The sequence below is a fragment of the Marmota monax genome, unplaced genomic scaffold, assembly GCF_021218885.2.
Source record: "Marmota monax isolate L192 unplaced genomic scaffold, Marmota_monax_Labrador192_F-V1.1 WCK01_AAM20220418_F8-fsc00022, whole genome shotgun sequence".
Taxonomy (NCBI): Eukaryota; Metazoa; Chordata; class Mammalia; order Rodentia; family Sciuridae; genus Marmota; species Marmota monax.
The window spans coordinates 12095294-12120882 of record NW_026695215.1 but is presented as its reverse complement, the minus strand read 5'-3'; the positions used below and the strand labels follow the sequence as shown (position 1 = coordinate 12120882).

At 35.5% G+C, this 25589-nt stretch overlaps 1 long non-coding RNA gene across 1 annotated transcript; it reads right to left on the bottom strand.

The window, feature by feature from the left end:
- Positions 1-17579: 17579 nt before the first annotated feature.
- Positions 17580-24325, bottom strand: LOC131423707 (uncharacterized). The gene is made up of 3 exons (XR_009225612.1): positions 24245-24325; positions 21176-21301; positions 17580-18133 (listed from the first exon to the last, which is right to left on the bottom strand). It is a non-coding gene; the product is annotated as an uncharacterized LOC131423707 (long non-coding RNA).
- Positions 24326-25589: the final 1264 nt, after the last annotated feature.

Genomic DNA, 25589 nt, shown 5'->3' with positions numbered 1-25589 from the left:
ATTAGGGAGGAGCAAAGGCCTTCAGAATAGGGGAAGTGAGAGTCAGGGGCTTGTAGGAGAACACAGCTGTACGAATTTTCTTTCCTCTTTTAACATTTACTTCTGCCAGTTTCAGCTGTCAGCTTTGAATTTATAAACAACCTAACTCCAGGCTAGAAAGCAAGAGGAGGCGAGAGAGTCAAAATCAGGGGCTGAGAATGCAGCAGAGAAGGACAAAAAAGGACAAGACCCAGATCCCACTGCTGAGTAAGGGTAATAGAAAGTTATCCTGTATCCATCCATTGGCCGTGTCCTCCCACATAAAACACTAAACCTCATACCTTCACAGTCTTCCCATGTTTGGAAAGAAAAGAAGTAGAGAAAGAATTACGAAGGGTACTAAAAATTTTGTAATTATTATTATTAGTGTTTACTGAGTACTATTTCATAATCATTTTTAACACCTTTAATATGTATTACTAGGTTTAAATTTCACCAGGACCATGTAGTATGGGTATATATTTTTATCTTCATTTTACAGTTGAGGAAATTTAGGCACAGAAGGGTTGCATAACTGACTCAGGTTTTGCAGACCTTCTAGCAGGTGCAGCTGCTTATTTGTATTTGATATGCACAGGAGGTCAGAAGAGAATCAAGAAGGGCTTGCATCACATGTCTATGGATATGAGCAGCTTTATCATAGGCCTAAGATACGAACTAAGCAGTTCTATTGTGCAAATGCCATTTTACATGCAAATAGGATTGTAGCAGTACAAAAATACATAATTCTAAGTTGAGATGGGGTGGCTTTTCCTATTTTTTTTAAGGCCAAAGACATTATGAAATCCTGAGTTGTTCAAGTAATTCTACGTCAAGTGAATAAATGATCCTGGGAAAATAGACTCGGTGGCAAATGTTCCAGTAGGCTTTTATACCTATTGCAGAGCAATAATCTTGGGGGATTGATGTGAGTCTCATTGCTTGAGTAATGCGAGACTGTTGGGAATGATCAAAATGAGATAGTAGGTTTTCTCTATTTTATATTCTTTGAGACTTGGTGAAAATACATTTCCTAGTTTTTAAAAGTTGTGTTGTAGTGATTTATATTTTACTCTTTTTTATATTTTGGATCCTGTTACAGTTAAATATTGAGATACTATCAAATTATATTTTAATATTTTGTAATGTATTTCCCATAGCACTAAAAGCTTAACCCATTTTTTAAAGTCAGCATTAAAAATTACATGATAACAGGTGTGATGGTGCACCCTTGTAATCCCAGAGACTCTGGAGGTTGAGGCAGGATGATTACAAGTTCAAAGCCAGCCTCAGCAACTTAGTGAGGCACTAGTCAACTTAGTGTGGCCCTGTCTCAAAATAAAACATAGGAGAAAAAAAGATCTGGAGTTGTGACTTGGTGCTTAAGTGCCCCAGGTTCAATTCCTGGTACAAAAAAAAAAAAATTAGATGAGAAATTTTAATACTAAGATTATCTCTTAAGTTGATGATTTTGATTTGAATTGAAACACACTGAAATAATAGAAAACTATTATTGTGTGTAACAAGTTTACATCAATCATTTAAGAATGGAAATTATTGCTCTGTAGTATAGTTTAAGATTTGGTCTAGTGATGCCACCCGCTCACTCTTCTTGCTAAGGATTGCTTTAGCTATTCTGGGTCTCTTATTTTCTCAGATGAATTCCATGACTACTTTTTCTATTTCTATGAGGAATGTAATTGGGATTTTTATTGGAATTGCATTAAATCTGTGTTGTGCTTTTGGTAGTATGGCCATTTTGATAATATTAATTCTGCCTATCCAAGAACAAGGTAGATTATTCCATTTTATAAAGTCTTTTTTAATTTCTTTCTTTAGTATTCTGTAATTTTTGTTGTAGAGGTCTTCACTTCTTTCATTAGGTTGAGTCCCCCATTTTTTTTTTTGGAGGCTATTGTAAATGGGGTAATTTTTCTTGTTTCCCTTTCAGAGAATTTGTCACTGATATACAGAAATACGTTTGATTTATGGGTGTTAATTTTGTATCCTGCTACTTTGATGAATTCATTTACTAGTTCTAGAATTTTTCTGGTGGAGTTTTTTCAGTCTTCTTGGTATAGAACAATATCGTTGGCAAATAGTGCTAATTTGAGTTCTTTTCCTATCTGTATCCCTTTAATTTTTTCTTCTGTCTAATTGCTCTGGTTAGTGTTTCAAGAACTATGTTAAATAGAAGTGGTGAAAGAGGACATCCCTGTCATGTTTCAGTTTTTCAAGAAAATGCTTTCAATTTTTAAAAACAGCAAATAGCATACTACAAGGACACAGCCACATCAATATTTATAACAGTACAATTCACAAGAGCTAAATTGTGGAACCAACCTAAATTCCCTTCAGTAGATAAATGGATAAAGAAAATGTGGCATACACACACACACACACAATGGAATATTATTCACCATTAAAAGAGAATAAAATCATGGCATTTGAAGGTAAATGGATGGAGCTGGAGAATATAATGCTCAGTGAAATTAGCCAATCCCAAAAAAAACAAATGCTGAATGATTTCTCTGATTTAAGGATGCTGATTTATAATATGCTTCAGAGTGGGGGTGGGTGGGTGATTAAATGAACTCTAGATAGGGCAAAGGGGAAAAGGGGAGGGAGAGCAAGGTAGGGGTATAGGGGTAGAAAAGACTGTGGAATGCATGGTCATCATTACCCTAAGTACATGTACAAAGACACAAAGGATGCGACTCTACTTTGTGTACAACCAGAGATATGGAAAAATTATGCTCTATATGTGTGAATTGTAATGCATTCTGTTGTCATATATAACACAGTAAAATTAAAAAATAAAAAATGAATAGAAAATGTTTTTATTAACTTTTTTAGTTATAGATGACAGTGGAATGATTTTTATTACACAAATAGAGCACAATTTTTATATCTCTGGTTGTGTACAAAGTATATTCACACTGATTCATGTCTTTATACATGTACTTTGGATAATAAAGTCCATCACATTCCACCATTATTTTTAACCCCATACCCTCTTTCTTCCTCTCCCACCCCTCTGTGCTATCGAGAGTTTGTGTATTGCTCCCACACTCCACCTCCCTACCCCAGTATGAATCAGTGTCCTTACATCAGAGAAAACATTTGGAAACATTCCACAGTCTTTTCTCCCCCTATACCCCTTCATTCTTCTCCCTTCCCTTTTCCCCTTTGCCCTATCTAGAGTTCATTTAATCACCCATCTCCCCCACTTTGTAGCATATTATGAATCAGCATCCTTAAATCAGAAATCATTCAGCATTTGGTTCTGGGGGATTGGCTAATTTCACTCAGCATTATATTCTCCAGCTCCATCCATTTACTTGTCAATGCCATGAATTTATTCTCTTTTATTGCTGAGTTATATTCCATTGTGTATACATGCCACATTATTTTTATCCATTCATCTATTGAAGGGCATCTAGGTTGTTTCCACAATTTAGTTATTGTGAATTGTGCTGCTATAAACATTGATGTGGCTGTGTCCCTGTTGTATGCTCTTTTTAAGTCCTTTGGGTATAGACTGAGGAGAGGGATAGCTGGGTCAAATGGTGGTTCCATTCCCAATTTTCCAAGAAATCTCCATACTGCTTTTCATATTGGCTGCGCCAGTTTGCAGTCCCACCAGGAGTGTATGAATGTACATTTTTCCCTACATCCTTGCCAACAATACTTATTGTTGTTTGTGCGCCTATTAGCTGACATTTTTGACTGGAGTGAGATAAAATCTTAGAGTAGTTTTGATTTGCATTTCTCTAATTGCTAGCAATGATGAACATTTTTTTATATATTTGTTGATTGATTATATATTATATCATCATCTGAGAAGTGTCTGTTCAGGTCCTTGGCCCATTTATTGAGTTATTTGTTTTGTGAATTCTTTATATACGCTAGAGATTAGTGCTCTAACTGATGTGTGAGGGGTAAAGATTTTTCCCAAGATGTAGGCTCTTCATTCACCTCACATGTTGTTTCTTTTGCTGATAAGAAGCTTTTCAGTTTGAGTTTATCCCATTTATTAATTCTTAATTTCAATTCTTGCACTCTAGGAGTCTTATTAAGGAAGTTGGGGCCTAATCCCACATGATGGAGATTAGGACCTACTTTTACTTCTATTAGAAGCAGAGTCTCTGGTTTTATTTTTAGGTCCTTGTTCCACTTTGAGTTCAGATTTGTGCATGGTGAGAGATAGGGGTTTAATTTCATTTTGTTGCATATGAATTTCCAGTTTTCCCAACACTATTTGTTATAGAGGCTATCTTTTCTCTAATGCATGTTTTTGGCACCTTTGTCTAACATAAGAAAATTGCAATTTTGTGGGTTAGTCTCTGTGTCATCTTTTGTGTACCATTGGTTTACCAGTCTGTTTTGGTGCCAGTACCATGCTGTTTTTGTTACTATTGCTCTGTAGTATAGTTTAAGGTCTGGTATAGTGATGCCACCTGCTTCACTCTTTCTGCTAAGGATTACTTTACTATTTTGGGTCTCTTATTTTTCCAGATTGAAATTCATGATTGCTTTTTCTATTTCTATGAGGAATGTCATTGGGATTTTTATTGGAATTATATAAATCCGTATGGTGCTTTTGGTAGTATGGTAATTTTAATAGTAGTATGATAATATTAATTCTGCCTATCCAAGAGCAAGGTAGAACTTTCCATCTTCCAAGGTCTTCTTTGGATGATTTCTGTGATTTTTATTATATAGATCTTTCTTTTGTTGATTCCCAGGTTTTTAATTTAATTTAATTTTATTTTATTGAGGCTATTGTAAGTTGGGTAGTTTTCCTTGTCTTCCTTTGTGAGGATTTGTCACTGACATACAGAAATGCCTTTGATTTACGGGTTGACTTTATATCCTGCTACTTTGCTGAATTCATTTACTAGTTCTAAAATTTTTCTGGTGGAACTTTTAGGGTATTCCAGGTATAGAATCATATCATCAACAAATAGTGCCAATTTGAGTTCTTATTTTCCTATGTGTATCCCTTTAATTTCTTTCTTCTGTCTAGTTGCTCTCGCCAGTGTTTCAAGAACTGTGTTAAATAGAAGTGGTGAAAGAGGACATCCCTGTCTTTTTCCAGGTTTAGAGGGAATGCCTTCAATTTTTCTCCATTTAGAATGATGTTAGCCTGGGGCTTAACATAGATAGCCTTTACAATGTTTAGGTACATTCCTGTTATCCCTAATTTTTCTAGTGTTTTGAACATGAAGGGGTGCTGTATTTTGTCAAATGCTTTTTCTGCATCTATTGAGATGATTGTATGATTCTTATCTGTAAGTCTATTGATGTGATGAATTACATTTATCGATTTCCACATGTTGAACCAACCTTGCATCCCTGGGATGAATCCCACTTGATCATGGTGCATTATGTATTTAATATGTTTTTATATTCTATTTGCCAGAATTTTATTGAGAATTTTTATACTTATGTTCATTAGAGATATTTGTCTGAAGTTTTCTTTTTTTGATGTATCTTTGCCTGGTTTTGGAAACAGTGTGATATTAGCCTCATAGAATGAGTTTGGAAGTGCTGCCTCTTTTTCTATTTCCTGGAATAAATTGAAGACTATTGGTATTAGTTCTTCTTTAAAGGTCTTGTAGAACTTGCCATTTTTACATCCGGTCTTAGACTTTTCTTGTTTGGCAGGCTTCTGATGGCGTCTTTTATTTTGTCGCTTTAAGTTGGTCTGTTTAAATTGTGTATACCATACTGATTCAATTTGGATAAATCAAATGACTCTAGAAATTTGTCAATGCCTTTGATATTTTCTATTTTTCTAGAATACAATTTTTCAATATGATTTCTAATAATCTTCTGTATTTCTGTAGTGTTTGCCATGATTTTTCCTTTTTCAACATGTATGTTAGTAATTTGAGTTTTCTCTCTCCTTCTCTTCATTAGCATGGTTAAGGATCTGTCAATATTATTTATTTCAAAGAACCAACTTTTTGTCAATTTTTTGTTTCAATTTTTGTTTTCTTTCAGTTTCTTTGATTTCAGTTCTGATTTTTATTATTTCCTGCCTTTTACTGCTTTTGGTGTTGATTTGTTCTTCTTTTTCTAGGGCTTTGAGATGTAATGTTAAATCATTTATTTATTAACTTTTTATTTTTTAAGGAATGAACTCCATGCAATGAACTTTTCTCTTAGAATGGCTTTCATAGTGTCCCAGAGATTTTGGTATGTTGTATGTGTGTTCTCATTCACCTCTAAAAAATTTTTAATCTCCTCCTTGATGTCTTCTACAACCCATTGTAGCATGTTATTGAGTCTCCAGGTGTAAGAGTGGATTTTATTTCTTATTTTATCATTGATTTCTAATTTCATTCCATTATGATCTGATAGAATGCAGGGTAGTATCCCTACTTTTTTTATATTTGCTAAGTGTTGCTTTGTGCATAATATATGGTCTATTTTAGAGAAGGATCCATATGCTACTGAGAAGAAAGTGTATTCAATTGTTGAAGGATGAAATATTCTATATATGTCAGTTGTATTATTGAATTCTACAGTTTCTTTGTTCAGCTTTTGTTTGGAAGATCTATCCAGTGGTGAAAGAGCTGTGTTAAAGTCACCCAAAATTATTGTATTGTGGTCTATTTGACTCTTGAACTTGAGAAGAGTTTGTTTAATGAACGTAGATGTTCCATTTTGGGGGGCATATATATTTATAATTGTTAAGTTTAGTTGGGATATGGTTCCCTTAATCAGTATATAGTGTCCTTTTTTATCCTTTTTGATTGACTTTAGCTTGATGTCTACTTTATGCTTCTGCAGTCCATGTGAGTGGTATGCTTTATCCCAACCCTTCACCTTCAGTCTATGGATGTCTTTTCCTATGAGATGAGTCTCTTGGAGGCAGCATATTGTTGTTTTTTTTTTTTTTAAATCCAATCTGCTAGTCCATGTCTTTTGACTGGTGAGTTTAGGTCATTAACATTCAGGGTTATTATTGAGACATGATTTGTACTCCCAGCCATTTTTGTTTATTTTTGGTATTTAACATGACTTAGTTTTTCCTTTGATTAGATTTTCCTTTAATGTAATACCTCCTTCTGCTGATTTTCATCATTGTTTTTCATTTCCTCTTCATGGAATATTTTGCTGAGGATGTTCTGCAGTGCAGGCTTTCTAGTTGTAAATTCTTTTAACTTTTGTTTGTCATGGAAGGTTTTTATTGTATCATCAAATCTAAAGCTTAGTTTTGCTGGATATAAGATTCTTGGTTGGCATCCATTTTCTTTCAGAGCTTGGTATATGTTTTTCCATGATCTCCTGACTTTGAGGGTCTGGGTTGAAAAATCTGATGAGATACAAATTGGTCTCCCCCTATATGTGATCTGATTCCTTTCTCTTGCGACTATATGTGTAAAATGAATTGTAATGCATTCTGATGTCATATATAACAAATTAAAATTTCAAAAAATTATAAAAAGAATGAAAATTATTACATTAAAAGAGAAAAAACATTACTGTGTCTTGCCTAATGGAATAAGTAAATAATAATATTAAATATTTACTAAACAAGCTACCAAACAGCAATTAGGTGATTGCTCACTGTGGTGCATCATTATTTTTTAATTGGGAAAATGTTAATCCCAACAATGATGATTTGGATGATATCATTTATTGAGCATGAAATTCCCATTGCAAAATGGTCTAAAATGCTGCCATCAATTCCCATCTTTCTGCTTTGCCTCAGAGATGAACTTTGTAGACAAAGCCATCCATGAATTTAACTAATTAAATGATTATTACTTGACTTTAAATACTATTAGTTAATATCACTGAGCCAGTATGAGAAAATTAAGCGTTGATATTTACTTTTGTAGACTCTTGTTCAAGATTAATTGTATTCATTAAAAGAGGCAAAAATGATATCGATAGTCAATTTCTGACCACGATAGAAGTCTGAGCATGCAGTTAATACTTAGAAGATGTAAATTACCAGTTATGCAGCACATTCATACCCAAGCTCCAGCAATGCTTGGTTCAGTGTTGCAACCTATCCCCATTTTGTAGAAAAATGTAGAAAAGGAAAACAAGTCTAGAAATGCAGAAACAAGATGTTAAGAAAAAATACAATTACATTTACATCAATGACATTTTCATTCAGTGCTGGGTTAGCTGAAGTATGAGAAAGAGAGGTTTAGCTTCCTTTCTTGCTCAAAAGAATATTGAGGGGGAGGAATAATTTCAATGATCATTGCACAAACACATACAACAGAACCTGAGAACATGAAATCTTGGGATATACTAGTAACATGCGGCTGAAAACTAAGCAGTAAAAAGTAAGCTGTCAGTTGTGACTGTCCAATTGAAGTGATTTCAAAAGCACTGGAAAATGTGCCAGAGCCCCCCACAGATGACTTGCTTGCTCACTGATACCTAGAGCCCTAGACAATGCTTGAAGGCTTTCTTCCTTCAATGCATAGTTATTAATCATCTGAAGTGACAGGTACATTTTTCTTTTCACTTAATCTTTGTAATCATCATGTGAAAAATCAATGGTAAAACAGAGTCTCTTTGTTGCTTCCTAGGAAGTAGAATCAGAGATTTGTGTACAAGAAATTTAGTAGAGATTATTCCAGAAATCAACACCTAAGGAAGGGAAGCAAAATAATCAAATTGAACAGTTGGGAAGATATGGTATGGTGTAACTTCAACAAAGCCCCTCTGAACCCCCTCAAACTGTTGAATTGCCCCTAGGTGGGGTAAAAGGGGCAGTGTGCTGACTAGTAACTGGATGTGTGTACTCTGGGAAGGGGTGAGGGTTTGGACAAATTGGCTCACTTCAGTTGAGGCAATTCCTTAAGTGGGCTTAGAGCTGAAACAGCAGAGAATTTTACTTTTCATCTCTTGGAGAGATCTGAGCAGCAGGAGCCTTCTCAGACATGTTCACTGTTGGAGGATGTGTACCATTGCCATCCTATTGTGAAAGTTGATGTATGAACTCAAATTTATGTTGAAATAAAAATAACTGATATTAGACACAATTAACAGGTCTATTTGGAGAAGGACAAAAAGAGCAAAATGACTCCTGACAGAAGAGGGAGTGAACACTGGCCAAGGAGTAAACATGGGAGGAAAGAAGGAGGGGAGGGAGAGAGGAACAAGTGCCATTTTTTTCTTCCAAAGGATTCTTTGTTGATTGCAATGAGAACAGTTTTGTTCCTATAAGACCAAAACATATTCTCTGATGTAGGCAAATTCTCGGTGATCCCATACCTCCTGAAGATTGCTCTTGGGTACAGAGAATAACAAATGTGTGGTGCCTTTGAACCATGTCCACCTCCGTAAGTTACAGGATGCTCTACAACTCGTGTAGGTGTCTGACATGGAACATGGGTACAAGGATAAGAACGTTCATTGAGGCCAAGTGAATTTTCTCCAGGATTCTGAACCTTTTACAGGGTGGAGAGTTTTTAGAAGAAACCCTTTTTGCAGGCTTTGTAAGTTAGAGACATTTCTTAAAATTAGAGTTGGAAGTGAGAAATATATAACCCCAAGACAAGTGTGATGTTATCACACTTCTCCATATCTGTGATTGGCAAAACCTTCTGGAGACTGGCAGTATTTAACAACTCTATTTTTATTAATGCTTATAGTTCCAGACAAATCTTTATTGCAAGTACTCTCCAAGTGACATTGAAGATCCATGTTGATTATATATTTGGAGATTACAAAAATTGGAGAGTATTTTAATTTGGAACATTAAGAAAGCCTCATATAATCCTAAACGAAGACATGTCATTTATGGATACAAACCATGACAAAATTACCTTAATTGAAAAAAAAAGGCCCCCAAATTGCCACAATCATTTTTCAGGCTGAAAAAGGAATTATAAATTTATAAAGCCAATGTTCCAGCCTGGAGAGTTAAACCTGAAAATAGTGAAATGGTGATAACTTTCTCAACATTTGGTAAGTTCAGTTGGAGTCAGAAGCAGAATGTTTATACCTTAAGAATTTACAAAGAAGCTGTTAAGTGCAAACTCGTGTTCACATGACACTGTACTTAACAAATTCTTATGTGATAAACCCAGTTAGGGCAAAAGAAAAAAAATGTGGTGAGAACAAAAATGTCTTTACTTCTCACTTAGCAAATTTAACTGTCCTCTCCAGATTAGCACCAAATTTTCCCTCTAAAGCACCAAAGAAGTTATTTTGCCCTACACTTTAGCATATCCAGTAAGAAAGAAAAAAAATGACTTTGAAAAGATTCACTTTTATTTGTGGTAGTTAGCTTACTTTGGGAAAGGAAAGGATATTTTTAAAAATATTCTCTTGATTCTCCTTTTATTTATTTATTTTTTGGTGTGTGTGTGTGTCTCAGAGGATAAAATGATGGCTTTATGCCAAATGATTAAAAAGTGACATAAATGCACTGTTTTTTTGTTTGTTTTTTTGTTTTTTTATTTTATTTTATTTTTTTAAAAATTTTTTATTGTTGGTTGTTCAAAACATTACATAGTTCTTGATATATCATATTTCACACTTTGATTCAAGTGGCTTATGAGCTCCCATTTTTACCCCATATACAGATTGCAGAATCACATCAGTTACACATCCATTGATTTACATATTGCCATACTAGTGTCTGTTGTGTTCTGCTGCCTTTCCTATCCTCTACTATCCCCCTTCCCCTCCCCTCCCCTCCCCTCCCCTCTTCTCTCTCTGCCCCCTCTACCGACATGCACTGTTTGTATGTAATACTGAAGTGTTTCTAATGGTCATGCTTCCTGTTGGTGAGTCCTCTCTTCTTTCTCTGGAATGATGCTCTCTTTCTGGGTTTGTCCTTAATTCACACACAAGCAGTTTCAATCCGTTGTGTACGTAGACCAGTTTAAGAATTATTTGAACTTATCAAAACTGAAAATTCTTAAAAATGTGACTAAAATTCCTTTCTACTTCTATTTTTTCCAGAGACACTTTTAATTAAAAGGCAAGACAGTGACCTTCTGGGTCTCAGCCCATTCCATCCAGATCACACAGGCTGAGTCACCTTGTCATGGGAGTCAATGTATTAAAACAAGATCATATAACCAAAGCAGATCAGGTCTGATGCCTTCTGGAGTGTTTTTCCAGATACCTAAGGTGCTGTTATTTCATACAAAAACAAAATTCCTCGCTCAATTGGGTTAGAGCTCACTCATTAACATCGTAAAAGAGCTCATGATTTATTGCTCTGAGACACCCTCTATCCACTAGGGAACTCCTCTCCCTGGGGGCCAGCTGAACCCATATAGGCTCACCTCACTAGTTTCTCCATCCTGGGCCAGGTGTAAGGCCACATCTACCTTCTATTCTATACTCTTTCTTAAATTTCTGGGTTTTCTCTTCTGCATTTCAGACCTTACAATAATTCTGGGTGGCACTGTCACATGAACCATTTAACATGTTATAGTCTTAGTTGTGCTCTCTCAACTTCATTGTCCTGAGACCCTGTGCCATTTCTCATAGTTAGATCCTGCTCTTTGTCATCACCTGTGCAATCTCACCTCATCCTTGGAATTCAATTGAATATTAAATTAACTTTATGACATAACTTCTTGCCTTTCATCTTCTCCACTCAGTTTTCCTAATTCTCTTCTTGATCCTCTCTCATATGTTTTCTTTCTGCATTGAGCTCTTTGAATACCCGCCTCTCTCCTTTATGCCTCCGCATTGTCAACCAACATCAGTAGGGATTCCCTGAGCCACTTGTCATTAAAATCTCAGGCTTCATCAAACTTATACCAATCCTTTCCACCTCAGTCTTGTTGCACTGAAGATTTACCCCACTTTCTATTCCAGGCCAATCTCATCTAATCCATGGATCCATAATCACACCTGGTGACTTTATTTTCTCATTTCCCACCATTTCTCTCAAACTTTTCTTGTAACAGTCCTCCGTGATATCCTTTTGATAAATATACTGTGTGGTTTTCCCAGTTTGGACCCTCTAGCAACATTTAAAACATTTCTTGTCCACAGTTTTCATGGGTGATATACTTGCCTATATTTGAGCTTACTGTTCTGTCTGCTCGTATTCTGACTTTTTGCAGGTATCAATGATATTACTTATTTCTTCAAAGCTGGACTCCTTCTCATTCCTTTTTCCATTATGAGCTTAATGACTTCCCATGAATTGCTTCAAAGACGAGCTGGATGTTGAGATCTCCCAGGCCTACATGTCTGGTTGAGATCTCTCTCCTGAGTTCCAGCCCTGTGTATCCATCCAATTACAAGATGTTTCTAATTGCATATTTTATCAAATTAATGCATCCAAAACTATGTTTAGTTTGTCTATATTGCAACCTCCATTGGAGCAGAGATTTTTTCTTACTTATCACCATTATTTCCCCCATCACAAGACCTACCTATGTAATAAAATTTTGTTGCATAAATACATACTTTGATATGTAGAAATAACTGAATGTCTATTATACTTTAGGTTATATGATAAAAATCTATAAAGCTTAATGCATGCATACCTCCAGGAGTTTATAATAAAAATACAGAGAGTAAACTCTACTCCCATCTTCTCCATAAAAATAATTCAAAAGAACCTCAGAGTGGTGTCTGACCTTTTGATTCAGGAAAGTTCAAGACTTGTGGAAGTACATTAAAATAGTAATGGAGTTTAAAGTCTACTTAGTTTAAATGACCTTAAAACCTAAGTCAGTGAGGGTGGGTTTGAAGCAGCAGTATCCTTCAGGTGGCTTAAGATATGTATCAACTTGAAAAAAGAGTAATTAAAACAAATAAACTCATCTTCAGAAAATAGACCAATATTTCCCTTCCATCTCCCAATATTGAACTGGCCATTTTCATTTCATCTAAAGGATCAGTTATTGTTGACAGTCATCTATAGATTTTGGGGTACATAATTACTTCTCCTTGGAAGAATCACCATATTGGCTTAGTTATAGTTCAGACATGAGGAATATTTAAAAATACAATAAATATTTACTCTATCCAACCACTTGAGCAGTGGATATATAAAATTCATGTACTGTTAAAAGACATTGGTGAATGCCTAATTGTTCTCTGTTCACTTTTTGCTTTAATATTTTTTATATTGGCATATATATTTACTATTAAATCAGTGCATAGAAATAATTTCACCTTTTTCCAAATTGTAAATAATATAAAGTTTATTTACAAAACACATTATTTACCCAATCCTATACATGCTTGAGCTTCAAGCTATCTGTCTGTAAAATGGGGATATTAATGATATGTACCTAGTAAGGTTAAGGTAAAATTGAATTGGTTAAGCAATGTTTTTCATCTTTACTTATTTTTTAAAATTATTTTTATTTTTATTATTTTTTTAAAAAATTTTGGTACCAAGGATTGAATCCAGGGGCTCTCAAACATTGAGCCACAATCTCAGCCCTTTCAATTTTTTTTTTTTTTTTAAATTTCAGACAGGGTCTCTCAAAGTTGCTTAAGTCCTCACTAAGTTTCTGAGGCTGGTTTGCACTTGTGATCCTCCTGCCTCAGCCTCCTGAGCTACTGGGATTATAGGCTTGAGCCACTGGGTGGGGCTTTATTTCCTTTTATTATGTGAAGAAAGAGTTTCAGTAATTCTACAGCCTTCTGAGGTGAAATTATAAAGTAGTCATGATGGGTACAGTCTGGGGGGTTCAGCTCATGGTCTATGATAGTCCCAGGGCCCTCCTGGCTCCCCTAAGAATATGCAGAGATTATTATTTATGGAAACAACTGAGACCCACCAGAAGCACGCATTTTATAAGGCGTGAGCTACTGTATGCAAAGCTCTTAAAATTATGCCTGACAAAAAATGAGTGCTCTAGCAATTATTGTTTTGTCTTTGTTGTTGTTGTTTTTGTTTGGAACAAGACAGAGCAGATCCTATTGCTTTTTTTTGCAGATAAGACTTAAGGACTTTTGAGGATGGTTGACACAGCCAGAAGATTCCAAAAATTTTTTCTGGTACATAGTCAATTTTAGGTGAGAATAAGATTCCCAAAACATCACTCCAATCTAACCAAAAGAGCCATAAAGTGATCACACAGAAGGGACCAAGCAAAATGTGTACTTAGATTTTGATACACACTCCCAGTTGAGAGTTACTCCTGCCATTTGGAATGTCTAATATCCTTTCTGGAGATTGTAAGCACTGTGTTAACAAAATGCAAAGATGCAAAAGGACCTTGATTTTGTACAGATATTGTCAATTGAATTTATTCTTAACACAGCAATATATTGTAAGGTGTAGATAGCATTAAATGTAGTAAGCACCTGAACTGAAATTACTAGTGACTAAACATGCTCATACCATTCAGGAAGCATTTACCTCTAGTCTGGTCATGTTTCATTCTCGTGCTTCTCTGGAGAATTTCCTTTAAAACTGATTCAGTATTTGTCCTAATACTGAATGGTGGTACTAATTTTGTCACATTAGTGTCCTAGGTTTCTCAAATTAGTATTAAAGAATATATTAAAAGCATACAAAATCTAAAGTAATTTGGCCCAAGGGCAAGATTAACTTATTTTTATACATATGTATATCCCCCCAAAAAACCCTCTACAAGATTGTTTGATAAATATTCAGTAAATTTTGCATATACTAATATAATGTTGTCTAAAAATGGAGCAGATTTAGATGAAGTATTTCAATTATGACTTAGCTAATCCCCTTGGTTTGAAAATGCTATGACTTTCTTTAAAACACTCCAAATTCTTTATTTCCTTGTATCTTTATGAGGCAACATAAAAAATTGTCATTTAACAAAAGTATTAATTGGATACTTCTTTTTGTTAACTACATGTTTTTTTATATTTCCATTAAAACTATCTGAATTAATCAGTAAGAAACTGTCATTTGGCTTAATGAAATTAGACATTGTTAGTCAGTGAAAGACTGTAAAAACTTAATGGAAACCTAAATGAATAAATGGATTAATACGATAGATGAGACAGATAGACACTTATGTACACTTGATAAAAAGTGTCTTTCTGCAATTTTAAAAAGTTTAACATTAGAAGAAAGTTGTGACACATATAGCTCTTAATAGGAGACTTTAAAATGTATGAAATTCTCAAGTTTGTCCCTGTATTATGTAGGAGAGGGAAGGAATGTGGTGTTGGAGCTGGATATGTTTCTGGTTATTCTGTTGTCTGGACATTTAAACAGCAAACCACTTATTTAGTGATAAAGAGCAAGTCCTGACAGTGAATATGAATTCTCGATAAAATGAACTGCGGAATGATTACAATAAAATTAGGCTCCCCAAAGAGATAATCGTATAATGCTCAGATGCAGAAAACCTTTACCACTATTTATAGCAGAAGCAGCTGGCAATCCCCAGATGTTCTACAACTTCCCCCGAGAAGGAAAAACCAGCCATAACTCAGTGGACCATTATTAGAAAACATATTTTGAGTGCCTTTTACCCTTGAATGACTATTGATTGGAGTAAGGCAGAAGTCTCTTCTACACAAATTAACCCAATTCGAAGAGTCCATTGTGCATAAAATATGTGTAAAATTCTGTGTGATGTACTTGGGGCAATGTAGAAATGAATAAGATGTTTCCTTGAAGTGAATTTTTTGTTGAATTTGTAAGGTTCCAAGCAGGCTGTGTATAGGTAATAAAGAAAGAAAAAAGAGAAACTGTTTCTCATCATTTAGCAGTTCAAATAAAATCATGAGCACTTTAAATAAAATCATGATATGTCTCATTATAAGCAAGTGCTAATTTAGTTTAGATTCCTGATGTAAAATATAAATATTGAACATTTTAGAAATATTTAATATTTTATTTAACTATAAGTGAAAATTATCTTGTAAATGGTTTTGTCCTTTAAATAAACTACCGTCACATGTTACCCCAAATATTATTATATTGATAAATAGCATTGATAACATAATTTTAAAGTTGTCTAATTTATTTATATTGTGAGTGATTCCAAAATGAGTCCATAGTAGAGATGAATAAATATATTATTAATTACTTTACTAAATATTCTAATACAAGAACATTGTTTGAGTTTTGGTCTTCACCTGTCAATCATGCATAATACCAACAATGTTCATGTTACATAATAAACATTAATAGGCCTGAGAAGAGGAGATGGATAATTTTCCATATTCTTCTAGCAGTTTCCAGGTAGAAATTTCTTATACAAATATTTGTGTTTATATTTGTTATAAAAGAGACAATTTTTCATGATAATACATTTTGAGAGAGCTCCTGTCTCATCCATTGTCTATAACAAAATTTTATAAATTATGAAAATTATTCAAGAACTGATTTTGATCTGTATATTTATGAATGTGTCTGTTTATGCTTATATCAGATTTTAAGTCTATAGTCATATCTCCACTTGCCTAACATGGTGTCAAAAGAAGGATAACTAAGACATGTGTGAAGTGGCACTGAAAAATGCCCAAAGGGAAATTACCCCAGTACTGTGCAAATTTATTTTCAAGGCAGGACACCCAGCATGTTGACATTGAAAGTCATCTGCATGGGTAAATGAGAAGAAGAGGAATTCTACCTGGTGTGGAGAGTTTGGTAGCTGGGTACAAGAAGACGGGTAACAAAATTGACCCAGCCACTCCAAGATGAAGCAGATCCATGATTTGGAAGTCTGAGGCACACAAATAATCCTGTTCATCAGCTTGTCTGCCCTCAGTCACACATTCAGACTGTTTTCACCATCTGTGGAGATTTTCCTGCTTTGTCAACAATAAGCAAGTCAAGGGTAACTCAAGGGATCAAGTTCCTTTGTAAAAAGTCACAACACCTCATAAAGGATGTCAGATCCTCTCTCTTTTAGTTGCTCTAGCTAATTGTTCCCTAGTTTGGGTAAAAACAATCTGCAAACCAGAAAGTAAAGGAAAACCTAAATTTGATATTCAAAAGTCAATTCCAAGACACTGGTTAGAAAAGCAAGTAGCTCCTTCTCCCATGACACAGCTGCTCAGAAAGCTCTTCCAAGACCCACGTTGTTCCCTTCTATGTGCTTCTAGTCATCAGGGGCTGGGAAGAATCATGGCCAGGGAGCTTTGGGATTTCCCATTTTAACTTGGAACTGAGGTCTGGAGGTGGAAGATCTGAATGTTTATGCTAAAAAAAATGATTCACAGTCCTTGTTTATGTTTTCCAATTGACAACAGCTTGCTTATATAAAAACCTCTCTCTCTCTCTCTCTCTCTCTCTCTCTCTCTCTCTCTCTCTCCACACACACACACACACACACACACACACACATATCTTTTACTTATGGGTATCTCTTTATAAGCAATTTCCCTCAGACACTTGCTGAGTTTTTTTCTGATTTCTGATTTATATTTATAATATATAGATAATTGATACATACTTTTTAAACATTTGTAGCTAGATCTTCTTGCTTCCACAAACTTGAAGGCAGCACTTATTAGAACTAATGTCACTGTGAGCTCAATCTATAGAAACATTTCTTTTTTCTTTTAAGAAATCTTGTATCTGACATGACTACCAATGAATTGGGAAAAGCATTCGCTACTTGAATTGCTTTTTCAATATATGTTGCCTTAAATTGGTCTTAGTAAACTAAATCCATTGCTTCAAAGACTTGCAATAATGTGGGACACTGTTTCTTTTGTAAATGATCAACCATCCTGGGTTGGTGTATTTTCAAAGGTAAGCTAATTCTTGTGTCCGGTATTAAAGGTATGACCCCATAAAACCAAAAGAGAACAAAGGAAAGGCCTCACAAGATCTCAAGTGTACTATGTACACAGACAAATCTGAGTTGTGTTAATTCGGTTTGCACTTAAAGCCTCATATATTCAGCCATTAGTTATAGACTCATATTACAAATTCTCAAAAGTGCATCAGAAAGTATGTAGTAAAAGCTATTCATGGAAAAAAAAACCGATTTTAGGTGAAACATAGTTACTTTATGACTTTCAAGTAGTAACAGTTTTTCTCAGACACTGGGTCAGATGGTCAGTACAGAGCATTGTTCTGGTGGAGTGGAAAAGAGCAGCCTTACCAGGCTAAATTACTGAGGAGACATCTGTGAAATGACATAGTCCTGGTGCCTGGCAGTGCTGGGTATGATCATGTTTGGTTTATGAAGCAACCTCTCTGGGAAAAAAAAAAAGATTTTCTGTTTACACTTGCTTTAAAAGAGCTGGAATTCACACTTCTCTCTAAGTGTATGTGATTTATATATTAACTTAAGTAATTTTCCTCTTTTCTCTTTATTGCAAAAGCGATGCCAGTAGACAGGGTCTGTGGACTTGCCCCCTCCTGCAGCTTTTGTTTACTGACTTCAAATACATGTGTGGCCATGTAGGTTTTTTAAAGGCCAGTTCTCAGGAAGTCTAGGAGTTTAGATTCTAAATACATTTTCAGTACCTGAAACATCTGTTCCTCTCTTTCATTCCTGAAAATCAAACTAGACCCCGGGCCTTGTTTCTATGGATGCAGCAGTTGTTGTCAGAGTTATTTCAACTACAAACAGAGTTTTCAATTCCCATGCTTTTGTGCAAGCTTCATAGTTTTAAGCCTTATCTTGGGCTTTTCTTCCTCTTTCCTTTGATCTTACGCCAGGAAAATCTTAAAAGGCAAGGCGAATTTGTGGTGTTTGCTCATTTTTAACTTTGCAGTTCTAAGACAGAAATATCAGAAGCATCAAAAACCTTTACCCTGGTGCAAGCAACCATCACCAAATACAAAAATACGCAAGACACGGGCTTATATTCAACTGTATGTATAACTACACGGCTGCCTATGTGTGCATCCCTGTGTATTTCTGATGTCACATCCATATTTCTACTGCTGAAAATTTAAAACTGGAAGATAATGCGGAGGTGGAGTGAGAAATATACAAGTTAGAAACGTCTCTTGAAAGGCAAGAGCTGGGAATTTTCAGCTTGTGCTGATTTTTGAAAGAGGCAAATGCTAATGATACCATTTTGGTCAAAGTGTAAAGTTTCTATCAAAGCAGAAAAATGTATTTTATTTAAAGAATTTCCTTTATATAAGGAAAAATCCTTGTGCAACTTCTTTTTGTCTATGTTTTAAAATCATTGTGGAGGGTGTCAGGAATAAAAGAAGAGACATATTGGACTGGATATGGGAGATGTAATTGGAAATAAGGTATATTGGAGGTAGCATTGTTTTGCATTTTATTTATTTTTTTTCATTTTTGTACACAGCGTTTGGATTTTTTTCCCCTTTTCTGCCTTTCTGAGAAGGTTAAGGAGTCAGGCAATGGATTGGTTTATAAGAAAATTTTGTAAGTTGAGATATAAATGGATTTAGTGTATTCAATTTTTTTGAGTAACAGGTTAAGCTCTGAGCTCTGAATTGGGCAAAGGCACAAATTCTGATGCTATCAGGCATGGTCTCTGAGTCACACTCAGTCTGTGACTAGCCCAGCCTGGGAGCAGGTGCTATGCACATCTGTGGCAATCTGTAGCACTTTGAGTGTCTGCTCATTGACTTTGTCTACTCAGATCCTCACCAGGCCATTAATCCCTTTCTGGCCTTTACTTCTTTAAGAATCATATTTAGAGAAAAGAAAAAAAATAAATAAACAAAAAATAAAAATGGAAAAGATTGAAAAATTATAAAATATGATTAAAGAAGAACAAAAGTAAGTGGGTGTCTTATTTTAAGAAGAGTAATTTAAATAAGAACTTGGTCCAGTTATTTCAATAAAGGTCAGTGAGCAGATCAGGGCAACAGGGATTGTTTTTAAAATGTACCTTGGGAGCTATGAGAGAGAATGGTCTAATAGCAAGGACAAACACAGCCAAAACCAAAGCTTTGGAATAACTGCCCTGAGTCAGAGAAAAGGCAATATCCATTTATTTGGAAAGGTTGGTTGCTGACTATTGAGGACCTTTTGCTCTTTGTCTCTATATTGTAGCTTTGGGCTAATCTGTGGCCATATTTTGTTCCTTAATTTTCTGTTTTAGATTTTAGAAGATCTGCTAGCTATTTGCACTATGATCCACATCATGATCTTATAAATCAAAGAGGTTAAATTAACCATGTGTCAGTGGTGGAAAGGCAAAGTGTTTAATTTTTTTCTGTTCTTTTTATATATGCTAAATGTTAGATGTGATGATGAGACCTGTTTTTGTTATGAATTTTATTTCAGAATTTGTAAGGCTCTCAGAAAAAGCCATGTCATAGGCTGAAACTTCTGACATTTAGGTGAACCCAGGGGCAGGCCTAGGTGATGGCAGCTAGTTTATATAATCAGATGTGGTCATGTAAATTCTCAAGTCTGACTTCATAATATTACCCATGAGGAAGATGAGCACTCAAGATGTCACAGTAAATGGCCTGTTGTCATAGAGATATTCAGGGACAAGAGGTGACAACTATCCTCACTCCTGAAATTCCTCTTGTTCCTTTCTTCTGTTCCTTATTTTCTCTCAAAGGACAAGAAATGATGTTCAGAGTGTGTTTTTTTATGCTGAATAATATAAGAACATACTTCCAGTGATTAAAGAGACCAGGGCTATCTCTCTGATATTTGAGTTTTATGGGGGTAGAAATTAGGTAAACTTTTATATTTGGAAAAGAAAAAAGTGTTTTTCTTTAAAACAATGGTTTCCCTATGAGTTGCTCTTTCAGGAATATAGAGGAGTGACAGACATGGGCATGATGATAAAACCTGAAGCACATGCTCAGGATGTCATTGCATTGGATTTGCCTTAAAACATCTCTTAAGTTTTGTTCATCCTCTTCATGGGATGAACACAAGACACACATTAATTCTACTGTTTGAGAGTATGTAATTCTACCATGGAAGATAAGAAAACATGAGCTGGATGAAGTTTATGAGATGTTTTAAGTAACTAATAAGTAGTCATGTGGTAAGCAGTAAGGAAAGCAGATAGTAGACAGAACAGAGAGACCAAGAGGTGATTAATATTCATGAGTTATATGAATTATACATGAAATACCTGAGCACTAAATATTCATGGTACATAAAATACACAAGAAACATTAACTATTCAGGGTACCTTGAATACACATAGCACTCAATATGCATGAGGTCTTAATTTGGCCACCCATTGCTGATGCCTTTATGATCCCATATGCCTTCTACCCAGGAAACACAAATAACCTCCTTGGCTATTCATCAGACAGATTGGTGACATTTACCTGTGGCTGGGCATATTCATTCCCATGTCTTGGTAAGGTGTACTATTGGTCCAGGGGACCTTAAATCCATGAACAGTTTCTTCAAATCTCAACACTCTTTTAACCATAGACTGAGGTGAGGCTGATCTGTTAGAGAGAGGGACAGGATATATGAACATGCATACCCAGAATTGAAGTGCTTTACTTGGGTTCTATCTTAACTTTGTTAATTTATTTCATCTCTTTCCCCTTGCTTTCTACTGTGTGTTTTAAATTCCTTTAATAATCCATGTGATTTGAAGATTTTAATTTGATTTCTTCTGTTATTTTTTCTCTGAAGTAGTGTATTAGCTTTCTATTGCTGCTGTAACAAATTATCACAAACTTAGTGGTTTAAAACAACACAGATTAGTTATTTTATATTTCTAAAGCCCAGAAGCCCAGAAGAGGTCTCATTGTGCTAAAGTAAAGTGTTATTAAGGCCATGTCTTTGTGAAGGATTTCTAAGAAATTGTTTTTCTTGTTTTTTTTTTTTTCCAGTTTCTTGAGTTCTGCCTCATTCCTTGGCTAGTGGCTCCTTCCATTTCCCAAACCACCAGTGGCAGGTAGAGTCTTTTTCACAAGGCTTTCTCTCTGGTTCTGACCTTTCTTTCTTCCTCTTCCTTCTCTAAGGACACTTGTGATTGCATTGATTCCACCTAAGTAATCAAGTATAATCTCTTAAAGTTGGACGATTAGCAACTTATCCCATTAATAAGTCTCATTCTCCTTTGTATGAAGCACAACATGCAGACACAGTTTTAGGCGAGGGACACTTTTAAGAGGTAATTATTCTGTCTGTAATTCCCTGGTGTTGGAATGGATGCTTCCATTTCATCAACATAATGTTCCATATGGTTACTGCTCACATTCTTCCATTGGCAAATCTTTCTTCCTTCTTTTAATACTGAATTACTGGGACAGACATAGCTGGACTAAGGAAACGTCTTCTGCACTTAGACTTAACCAAAAGGCTGAGAAGCAGTAGGAATCCACTTCTGAAAGCCATCACCTTATGCTCCTCATGGAACCAGAACCTAAAAATAGCTTTCTTCCTGATTCTACAGGAGAGCAAAGAGCTACCTAGAAAACCTTGAATCCCTCTGTCAATGGAGTTACTTACTCTAGTTTTAAGTTAATATCTATGCTGTTTTGTCTAGGACTGAGGGTTTTTCCAGAATCCAGACCTTCTGTGCTGAATTTAAGATAGCCCAAAGCACACGGGAGTATCAAACTTCTCTTTAGCCCTCCTGCCCATTTACTCAGTAGCTCCTAGTAGCTCCTGTAATTATAGGGAATTTTATGGCACTGGTCAGATTTTGGGCAAAGAATCATAAAATCCATGGCTCTGTGGTGTAAATATCTATGGGTCTGCCAGTATATTACCTACTTTCTGTCCCTAAATAGTTCAATAGTAGAAAAAAAAGTATTTGGACAGAATATCACAAATTTTTCTTGCAATATTAATATGCTATAATATTTGGGGTGAAATTATTACTAAGCAGTGAAGTGGGTTAAATAAAAATTCAGTGCTAGAGCTATTGTTCTCCTGTTACCAGATTCCTGACTAACTACGCAGAGCAGCTGTTTAAGGGGCTCCCATTGGTTTTTGACTATTTATATAGAAAGCACTTTGGCTCTTTATAGAGTCTTCCCAGATCCAAGCAAATATTTGAAGTTTGGGGCATTTAAAGCTTTTAAATAGAGTGAGCAAGCATATAATTAGGCTTGAGTTTCTCTTGTGGCCCAAGGCAAGGCTTATTCCAAGAAGTTCCAGAGTTCTGTAAGTCATTATAACATGTTTGTATGTGCATTTGCGGCAATATGGACGTTTCCTAAATACTTTTATTTTTGCTGCACCACAAGTGGAAAAGTGAAATGCTGATTTAATAAAATACCCTGTAAAGCAGATATCTTAAGATCTAACAAAAAGTTGATAAAACTGACATTTTTAGTAGTGAATGCATAAATATGGGAGTTTTATAAATTAATTGATCATTAATATTTGTGGAGTATAAAGTTAGGATATATAGGATTTTCATTGGAATTGAAAAGAGGAAATTCCTAAATACTATTAAAGGGAGTCCTATTATGTTATTTAGGAATGTATAGCCTAAAGGAAGGGAGTTAGAGAAATGAAATAAAAACTTTATGGTTACTTGTGAACGGTAGGAAGAATAGCCCCTTGTTTTGTTTCCTATTTAATTCCTGCCTGCTGCACACACTGCAGCCACTCACCACAGCTAGTGTATCATAACTAACCTTGATGAGACACAAGGGTCTGCACTAGCATATCCCATGACCACATGACTTGCATGACTTGAACACCTATGGTGGGGAACCACAAAGACAGCTCTGCAACCAACACCCAGCCCACCCCCACCTTCAGTTCACCTGCAGAGCCGGCACTTTAGGAGTCCCTGACCCTTTCCAATGAGCTGTGTCAGGAGTCTGGGCTGGGCTCCAAAAGATTGTGTACAAGTTGTATTTTCCCAGATATCTCCATGTAACACCAGTAAGAGTATAAAGTAAAGATGGGCAAGTCCTAGAAGCACTCAGTATTTTAGTCTTTTTTTAATTTTTTTTTTTACTTGTAGATGGACACAATACCTTTATTTATATATTTTTATGTTGGGCTGAGGATTGAAACCCAGGGCCTCACGTGTGCAAGGCAAGCACTCTACCACTGATCTACAACCCCAGACCAAGCATTTTAGTCTTATTGGCTGATCTTTCTGGCCTACACTAGGGATAGCTGGAAAATGTAATTGTCTACCATTTGTTCCCCTGTTGCTTATTCATTTCATATACACTTGAGTAACTAGGAGCTTCCTTCACAGTGGCTAGGTAACTGTCTCCCCTTTCCTCCCCTCCCCTCCCTCTCCTCCTACTTCCTCCCTCCCTCTCTTCCTTCCATATTTTCCTTTTCTCTTCCCTTCTCTCTTTCTCTCTTTCACCCTTTCCCTTTCCTTTTTTGAATATCTTCTGCTTGGGTAGTGACAACAGGTGGGGAAGTTGCATAACAACAACAAAAAAGAAATATATACACACATGCAGATGTTGTCGGGTAAGACTGGGACTCTTCCAATACACTAATCAAAGACATGCAGAGAAGTTCAGGATCTTGATCTGTAGATGAAACACAAGGATCATCCTAAGGTTTTGCAGATCTATCTTGGACATGGGAGATCAGAGTGAGTTTCACTGATGGGTGATCAATTTAAGTCCTCCTGAGGATGAAAACCTCATGCCTTTTGTGTGTTTATCACCCAGTTGGGCAGTCCATCTTTCATTTATAGTTATCACTCATGTGCTCTGCATTTGCGTTATCTGTGCTGACCATTGCTTAACACCTATTTCAGGTTTTAAGGTGGGAGGTTATGTATGGAGCATGCTTTCAAGCCTTTATATATTAATGACTTTTTATATGTTTTCCATGTAATTATGATCAAATATTATTTAGGTTACAAAAATATATATGTTATTATTAAACACAAAATTAAAGATTAAAAATGAGCATGTACTTTTACTCTTTTTATTATACTTAAATAAAAAAAAAATTGTAGTTGGCGTCTCCTTCATTCACCACATATTTTTTGAGAGCCTGAAGATCACAGTCTGGTGGAGAATACATTATTGGAAAACAAAGACATATATAACCAAACACTGTGGTATACATATTCTAAGGGAAATGAAACCTGTAATTATAGAAAATTGTGTTGACATGGGGTAGGTGCCAGTGGAGGCACAGCAGGAATAGGCTTTAAGAAGGTAACATATGGCCTGAAAGGAAGAGCAAACTTCACAAACAGAAAGGAAAAGAACATTTTCATTTTAAATCCAAACATCTGTAAACATAAATATTTATGTCTGTGTGGTCTAATACCCGCCATGACTCAATAAGATGCAGAAGAATATTTGCATCTAATGTTCTCTTGTATCCTTCACTAACCCAAACATCATTTAGAATTTGCCAAGGTAGGCTTCAGATGGAGTCTTGGTGTCAGATAAGACTTAGAAAGTTTCCTTTTAAAACAGATGACACTGTCAAATGTGGAATTTGCCTATTACCTGTCTCTGGGATAGGTAAATCATATGAGAAGTTTTCACTAGTCATGTTGCCAGGGAGACAAGCCTCCGTTGTCTTTTAAGAAATGTGTTGGCAACAGGGAAATGTCTCAACCCATGACTCCATGACTATAGTGCTTAGGTATGGTAGCAGAGGGACAGGGAGGGAGTAGGGGGGAAGGGAGAATGTGGGAGGGAGAAACAGCCACCTCTTTTCATACAGAATAGAAGATCTATTTTATTTAGAGTTTCAAAAAGGAAAGGCATAATGGAAATCTGGTACCAAAATATGCCTGATTATGTGGCCATCCCCAGGCAGAATTCAAAA